The following is an 8,749-nucleotide window of genomic DNA, read 5'->3' as shown; positions in this document are numbered from 1 at the left end:
AGCGTCAGTATAACGAAATATTCGTTCTTTGTTCAACAGTTGTCTGGCTGGTGCAGCACATATGGTGTCAGCGTGTTTGCATGACCAGTATGTAGCCATGGTCCTGTACTACCTTCCCATTTTTGATTTGCTCTTAGGGAGGGCAGGGAAAGTGTGAATGTGAATTGAAGATGCATCCCAGACACTATCCTTGTACAGAAATAGAGGACCTAGAAGACCATGTAGTGTGTTGAAGAGAGTAGAAAAGTCAGTATACATAATAGTAAGGCCGGAATTGTAAGCACTTTATGCCACTACTCACGATCATAGAAATCATATTTTGTTATTAAACTTGCTTCCCGCCACGAGTGATAAGTTAATGCAGATAAACGTTCACTGTGGTCAAAGAACGTCAAATGGTCGTCCATACTGTTTGCTTTGCAGTGCCATGGAGAAGGAGGCATTGAGCGACTCGCTGTGCCTCATCTTCGGAATTGTCATATGTTTTGGGCCAGCATAAAAAAAAAAATTATCAGAGCTCATGAATGGTGCGCAACGTGAGTGGGCCTCAGTATACAGTACGACGGGCACTTTGATATTACGTCAAAGCACATGAAACTTGATGTCGTCCCCTGCCTTCAGCTATACGAAGAGTAGGGGGCCCTATGTACACACAGGGAAAGAAGATGGACAAAATAAAGCACGCCGCTGATACACAAAAGAAAGCAACCCTTCTCTCAACATAGCTCCCAATTTCGGGTGCGTTTTTGTTGCCACTGCCTTGACTGAAAACCTCTTTACTTCTACTGTCCATTGCTTTCAGTGGCTCATTACCTGATCTAATTCCGTCAACGTTATCCAATGTAGTTGGACCAGACTCTATTTCCTTACTGTTGGTATGCACTGTCCGGTTCTGGCAATAGATCATAATGTGCATATCCCACACAATTTCATCGATACAACTGCTCGATATCTACAGGTTTGGTAGTTGCTGTTGTCACTGCTGAAACACACGACTGATGATAATCGAAGGTTATCCGGCCGGGAGCAGGCAATATGCATACTTAGGGAGGCGCTCACAGTTGGCTGATATCGTTGCTCATAGTACCCCCATGCCGCGAGCCAGAGAAAGGCCTTCCGTGGCGCGTGTGCAGTGGGCAAAGACTGCGCTGCCGGACGCTCCTGTGGTCAGGAGTTGAACGACACCTCCGCAGTGCGCTGCATCGTGTCACGAATCGGGAGTTCTTAGTTCTCCCGTTTTAGTTTAATGACAGATAGTGCTGGATTCCAGGCGGCGCTTAATTAAAACATGCATCGCTGTTGATAAGCTTGTCCCCCATTAGGGTCCGCAGCTCGTGGTCGTGCGGTAGCGTTCTCGCTTCCCACGCCCGGGTTCCCGGGTTCGATTCCCGGCGGTGTCAGGGATTTTCTCTGCCTCGTGATGACTGGGTGTTGTGTGCTGTCCTTAGGTTAGGTAAGCTTAAGTAGTTCTGAGTTCTAGGGGACTGATGACCATAGATGTTAAGTCCCATAGTGCTCAGAGCCATTTGAACCATTTGCACCCTATTAGGGTATGTATAGCTTTCTTACAAACACAGCCCCAGAATGATGATGTTGAGGATGAAACTTCAGTCAAAATGGTTCAAATGGATCTAAGCACTATGGGAATTAACATCTGAGGTCATCAGTCCCCTAGAATTAGAACTACTTAAACCTAAGTAACCTAAGGACATCACACACGTACTGCAACCGGGTTGAGGTCCGAGCTGGTCCCACACATATTTTATCAAGGACAAACCTGGAGACCTTGCTGATCAGGAATGCATCTCAACACCCCGTAGGCAGCAGTTGAGACTGGTACCCTGGATGATTGATTGTCCTGTTGAAAAATGGCACCACGATACTATTACATGAGAGGTAGCACAAGAGAACGCAAGATCTCTGTAACTTACCGTTGTGAGGTCAGAGTTGCCTCAATTACACTATGTGATCAGAAGTATCCGTACACCTTGGCTGTAAATGACTTACAAGTTTGTGGCACCTTCTGTCAGTAATGCTAGAATTCAGTATGGTGTAGGTCCACCCTAGCCTTGATGACAGCTTCCACTATCGCAGGCACACGTTCTATCAAGTGCTGGAAAGTTTCTTGGGGAATGTCAGCCTATTCTTCATGCAGTGCTGCACTGAGGAGAGTTATCGATGTCGGTCGGTGAGGCCTGGCACGATATCAGCCTTCCAAAACATTCCAAAGGTGTTCTATTGGATTCCAGCCAGGACTCTGTGCAGGCCAGTCCCTTACAGGGATGTTACTGTCGTGTAACCACACCGCCACAGCCCGTGCATTACGAGCAGTTGCTCGATCGTGTTGAAAGATGCGATCGCCATCCTCGAATTGCTCTTCAACAGTGGGAAGCAAGAAGGTGCTTAAAACATCAATGTAGGCCTGTGCTGTGACAGTGCCACGCGAAACAACAAGGGGTGCAAGCACTCTCCATGAAAAACAAGACCACACCATAACACCACCGTCTCCGAATTTTACTGTTGGCACTACACATGCTGGCAGGTGACGTTCACCGGGCATTCGCCATACCCACACCCTGCCATCGGATAACCACATTGTGTACCGTGATTCGTCACTCCATACAACGTTTTTTCACCGTTAAGTTGTCCAATGTTTACGGTCCTTACACCAAGCGAGGCGTCGTTTGGCACTTACCGGCGCGATGTGTGGCGTATGAGCAGCCACTCGAGCATGAAATCCATGTTTTCTCAGCTCCCGCCTAACTGTTATAGTACCTGCAATGGATTGTGATGCAGTCTGGAATTTCTGTGTGATGGTCTGGATAGATGTCTGTCTATTACAAATTACTACCCTCTTCAACTGTTGGAGGTCTCTGTCAGTCAACAGACGAGGTCGGCCTGTAGGCTTTTGTTCTGTACGTGCCCCTTCACGTTTCCACTTCACTATCACATCGGAAACAGTGGACCTAGGGATGTTTAAGACTGTGTAAATCTCGTTTACAGACGTATGACGCAAGTGACACCCAATCACCTGACCACGTTCGAAGTCCGTGAGTTCCGCAGAGCGCCCCATTCTTCTCTCTCACGATCTCTAATGACTACTGAGGTCGCTGATACGAAGTACTCGGCAGTAGGTGGCAGCAAAATGCACCTAATGTGAAAAACGTATGTTTTGGTGGTATCCGAATACTTTTGATCACATAGTGTACTACCAGCCGTGACGGGAAGTTGTGCTCTATAGCTCCCGACATCACGACTCCAGGAGTGACACCAAGATATTGAATGAATGTGATCTCTCCCTAGGTCGCTACCATACACGCCAGCAATGATTATCTTGGGTAGTGCAGAACCAGAATTCATCGCGGAGCACAGTGTGACGCTATTCATCATTAGCCCATGCTTCCCGCTCACGGCACCACTTTAAACGTAGTCGTTAGTGTTGTGTTGTTTTGTTTTGTTTTGATTGTCCTTTGTTTAAACGACTGTTTCTTTTTCGGTGTTCTATTGAGAAACAGCTGACTTTGAATGCCTGTATTTGTCAAATTATTCGTCGAACTGCATTGTTCATATGATCGTTTGATGATATGCTAGCTGTAGCTTACAAGGTATGGGAGGTATACTTTTGTGCTCCTATCGAACAGCACCCCCCTCCCCTCTCCTCCACGCCCCATTACTGTGTGGTGGTCGTTCACAGTCGAGCTCCCACCAGTACCCTCGTCCCCTCCTCCTCTATGCAGATTTGCGCCAAATTACTTTACGGGCACTGCACGTGAAACACGCAGTTCCTGCTTCTGAAATATCGTGTGTTTCAGAAGAAGGTACAGAGTTTTTGTGGGATGATAGACTGGATATAGGCAATCATTATAAATATACGTACATGGGTTCTCTGACTCATAGTTAGTGCGCTACACAACGCCAAATCGCATTAGCTTTGCCTGGAGGAATTGTAATTGCTGCATATACCCGAAATGTCCGCTATTGAGTTGATGCCATAACCCAAGCCGTTGAACCACAGAACGGTGGACATTCAGTAATGTTTCACTGGCTTGACCTCGGACATCTCCTGCAAGAAAGCAATTCGAGCTACGAGTTCTTCCACAGTGTCTACAAGAGTTTGATAAACAAGAACCTTCACGTGGCTCCAAAAATAAAAGTCAAGTGGTGTGAGACCTGGGTATCTTGAAGGCCAGTGGTCCATTACGTCCAATTCAGAGTCCAGGGGACTGCCTGTAAAAGAATCTTCTCACTAGGTTGTGAAATTGGGAGTGTCCAATCATGCTAGAAGAACATTCGTCTTCGATAAGACGGGGAAATACGTGTTCGAAAAATACGCAATAAACAGGACCAGCTGGACGGTGTGGAAGAATGTAGGACCCTACACCCTTGTTGTGAATAATTCTAGCCCAAACAGAAACTGAAAATTTTTACTGAAAATTGTGGACAGTCGTAACTCGAGCATTTTCATGAGACCATACATGGGAATTGCAACTGTTGAACATTCCTTCGTTGGTGGAAGTCGATTCATAAGCCCACAGAACCATGTTTCCGAGGTCAGTAGTTAGCATCCTTTGCGGTAAAAACCACACGGCATAGTCGTTCCGTTTTGGAAAATCAGTGGGTAGAAGATCCTGTCACTTACACACCTTGTAGGGATGATAATGACCATCACGCACAGTTCTCCAAACACTGCTAGAACTAGCACTTAGAGCATGAGCAACGAAGCGTACGTTATCTGAAGAATTGTTGTCGAACATTTGTAGTACCTGTTTCTCGAAACTAGGATTGCGTACACTCTATAGTCGACGTCGAACATGGAACTCTTCAGCTACTGTGACCCCTTCACGGAGACGACGACCCACAGAAGCAACTGTTCTCTGATTTGGTATTTGTCTGTTTGGATAACGTTCTGCGTACATACACCACGCTCATTCCACAGTTCCTGCAGCACCAAATGCCAAGTTCGTGTCTGCAAGTTCATCCCATGGTTAACGTTCCACGTCCTACGTATGATAACACAGACTAAACAATCTTTTTACATTTCCATTGTTCCATAACACTCTGCCTTGCCTTTGGTACAACACTAGATTACAAATTCCGTTGAGGTGGGAGCGAAGTGCACGAATGAAAGATCACTTCACGTATGCAGCACCGAATGAGGACAAAGGGAACTACAGTACAGAGTTTCTCCTTAGGGCGCGAGTACCAGTGAAAACAAATGACACTAGACATCGAAACTTACGAATACGTACCGCCGGTTATCGCACTACCAAGCGTAGCGATGACATAGTGAGGTCGCCTAAAGTCGTAAATATGCGTCAGCAATCCAATGTTCGTATACTTAAAATGACTGCCTACATTCAACCTATCATCCCACAAAAATCCTGTACTTATTTCTGAAACACCTAGAATTACTGTTACCTCCCCCCACCCGCCCAAGGACAGCCAAGGTGGTTTAGGACTCAAATGGCTATAAGCACTATGGGACTTAACATCTGAGGTCATCAGTCCCCTAGACTTAGAACTACTTAAACCTAACTAGCCTGAGGACATCACAGAAATCCATAGGCAGGATTCGAACCTGTGACCGCAGCAGCAGCGCGGTTCTGGACTGAAGCGCGGTTTATAACCATACCTCTTAGAAACTCCACTGCAGTTTAGACAAATGGAATGGATTATAAGGTATTATGAGTAGAAGTAGAGGTTACAAATGGTAACGTAGATCCGTACACATCTAGAAAAGACCAGTACTTTCCCTTACGCAGAATCGTAGACAGCGTCTTGAGTGCCACATCGTTTCTTTGTCCCACTGTTCCAGAGTGTTTTATGACTAGGTGCAGGGTGCAGAGTAAATCGTGATCATCCAGGGCAAATCCCTTGCTGTAGTCGTGGTATACGACGACAAAGGCTCCTGCAGAAACTCGCGAGAAAGAATTCTTGCACCGAAAACGGTGTCTGAAAACTCTGCGGAAAGACGGAAGCCTCGCCAGGCGGCCACCTGCTGCGAGGAATTCCGCCACCGTAGGAAATGGACGGGCCGCGGAAGCCGTATTTGTGGGGCTCTTCATCGGGCGCAAAGTAGGTTAGCACGGGCGGCGCCGGTGTAGACGGGCCTCGCGCGGAATTTACGCTCTCGCTCTGCGGTGGAAGGATCTGGCCGACGGTGGCGCCGCACCCCGCCATGGCCAACTTGGTTATTATGTCGACAGTGTCAATCACGGCAGGCTTTAGCACGTTAATGAAATGTGAACATGTAGCGGAACCAAGAGACAGTGGTTGTTTGACAGGGCTCAAGCTTGCCCCCTGTTTCCTAGAAATAATTTACAAAAAACTTTAATTTGAAATAATAGTCAGTCTTAATAGCAAATTTTTTATTAAAAGTTAAAAATAACAGGTCAATGGTAATGGGTTTCGACCATATCTAGATCACCATCAGACAATGTCCCATTAGGATGGTGAGCAGAGTCAATGGTCGGAACATTGACAAGTGTCGGATGACACAACTGCAGTTGCCGGAGGTGTCTTCCGACACTTGTCAATGCTTCGTTCGTCGTCTTTGCTCACCACTTCGTGAGACATGATCTGATGATGATCTAGATATGATCTAAACTCGTTACCATTGAAATATGAGTTCATTTTTAATAAGAAAATTACGATGAAAAGTGATTACTATTTCAAATTGATTAAACAGATCGCTGCTTGTACCAATAATAAAAAAAAGCGTTCATATTTTTACAAAAAACATTTCTTTCCAGTTTTTCAACTAAGTTTCCGAAAATAAATAAGCATGAAAGTATAGGCGTCGAAAATGATGAGGCATTCCAGAAAATGACAAGCTATGCCGATCAGCCGAAACTTCATGAGCACCTGCTGAACAGCGTGTTGGTGGACTTTTAGAATGAAATTTAGCTGTGCTTCGGCGTGACATGGATTTGGTAAGTCTTTGATTGATTTCCGTAGGTATGTGACACCGTATGTCTACACACAGGTCACACAATAAATAACAGACCAGCGGTTTGTGAATGTGGGACTCACACCCGATAGCGTCCCACATGCGGTCTGTGGGGTTCAGATCAGGCCAATTTAGTCGAAAAGACATAGCGTGACCTCACTGTTCATTCTTCAAACCATTGTAGTACGTTTGCCGCCTTGTGGCACTGAGAGGTATCGTGGAAGACAAGTTATCGCCCTTGGGAAGAGATCAAGCATGAGGGGATGCGGATGGTGCACAACAATGTTCAAGTAGTCCACATTTGTCCTAGTCCTTTCGATTACTTGCTATGGAAACCCGAGTGAATTTCCCCATAGCATTATATTACCTCCAGCGCCTGCGTCCTTGGCGCAGTACACGTTCCGACCAGCTGTTCATCTGTATGGTGGGGTATCAGGACACGACCATCAACCTGGTGTAACAGGAAACGCCATTCAGGTGATAGTGCTACAAATTACAATGTCGATGATCCCGTGTCCCCTGCAGTCACAACTGACAATATCGTTAGATCAACATGGGAAGACGTATGAGTCGTCTGTTGCGGTGCCTCATGTTCAGCAATGTGCGCTGAACTGCGTGATCCGAAAATCTCATGCCGGCAGCAGCCGACCCTCCAGTTGCCAGATATGCCACTGATCACTGCCGTTCCTGGATTATGTAGCGTTCTATGATGTTTGCGTGGGCTCCCACCAATATGTCACCTACTAGTGGTTTCACCGTACCTCAGCCGTTTTTCACGGAAGGTCACTAGAGCAGCGCACGAAAGCAAACCAGCTTTGCCTTTCCGGTATGCTAGTTCCCAGGCGCTGGCTGTAAAAATCTGCCCTTTGTCTAAACTGCTTCTGTCACTGGATTTTCCCATTTGTGCTAGAACGTTCCCGCATTCGTTTCCCTTCGGCTTACACATTTTCCTTAGAGGCCATGTGCTGCCTTCCAGTGGTTCAGCAACGTATGTTTAAGAAGGCATACTGATTGGCTACACTTCTGAAAGCTAGCCCACATGAATGCTCTTGCAGCCTGACCGGAGAACAGCAGAGAACTTCCCAAAAAGGAAAAGGCACACAACATTTAAAGTCTTTCCGTAACTGCTAAAAAAACTAAACTCCTCCCGGACAGGTCATGAAGGCCCAACGGTACTGACAGACCGCCGTGTCATCCTCAGCTCATAGGCGTCACCGGATGCGGATATGGAAAGACATGTGGTCAGCTCACCACTCTCCCGGCCCGATGTCACTGTTCGAGACCGGAGCCGCTACTTCTCAATCTAGGAGCCCCTCAGTTTGCCTCACAACGGCTGAGTGCACCCCGCTCGCCAACAGGGCTCGGCAGACCGGATGGTCACCCATCCAAGTGCTAGCCCTGCCCGACAGCGCTTAACTTCGGTGATCTGACGGGAACCGGTGTTACCACTGCGGCAAGGCCGTTGGCTTCCATAACTGCTGCCAACAAATTCGACGGGTTCGTAATTCCACAGCTATAACCGGTAAGAGACAGCAAGTTATGGAAGACGTAAAGGGAAAGACCCTCCATAAAGAAAGAGAGATACAGTTGAAAGACTGAAGCGGAAACGATTCAAAGAGCAGGACCACATAACCATAGTGTACAGAATCGAACTGGTAAGTGAAATGTGGATAATGAGGCGTGCACACTTCCACTTTTTTTTTTCTTTTTGAGTTATGAGTCTTCTGACTGGCTTGATGCGGTCTGCCACAAATTCCTCTCCTGCACTAACCCCTTCAGCTTCGATCGCGTAAATTATGA

The 8,749-nt window shown here is 46.7% G+C and overlaps 1 pseudogene; it reads right to left on the bottom strand.

Annotated features, from left to right (window-relative positions):
* Nucleotides 1-8,298: 8,298 nt before the first annotated feature.
* On the bottom strand, nt 8,299-8,416 carry LOC124623345 (annotated as a pseudogene).
* Nucleotides 8,417-8,749: the final 333 nt, after the last annotated feature.

This window comes from Schistocerca americana, chromosome 7 (genome assembly GCF_021461395.2).
Source record: "Schistocerca americana isolate TAMUIC-IGC-003095 chromosome 7, iqSchAmer2.1, whole genome shotgun sequence".
NCBI lineage: Eukaryota > Metazoa > Arthropoda > Insecta > Orthoptera > Acrididae > Schistocerca > Schistocerca americana.
This window is presented reverse-complemented; position numbering and strand designations above follow the sequence as displayed.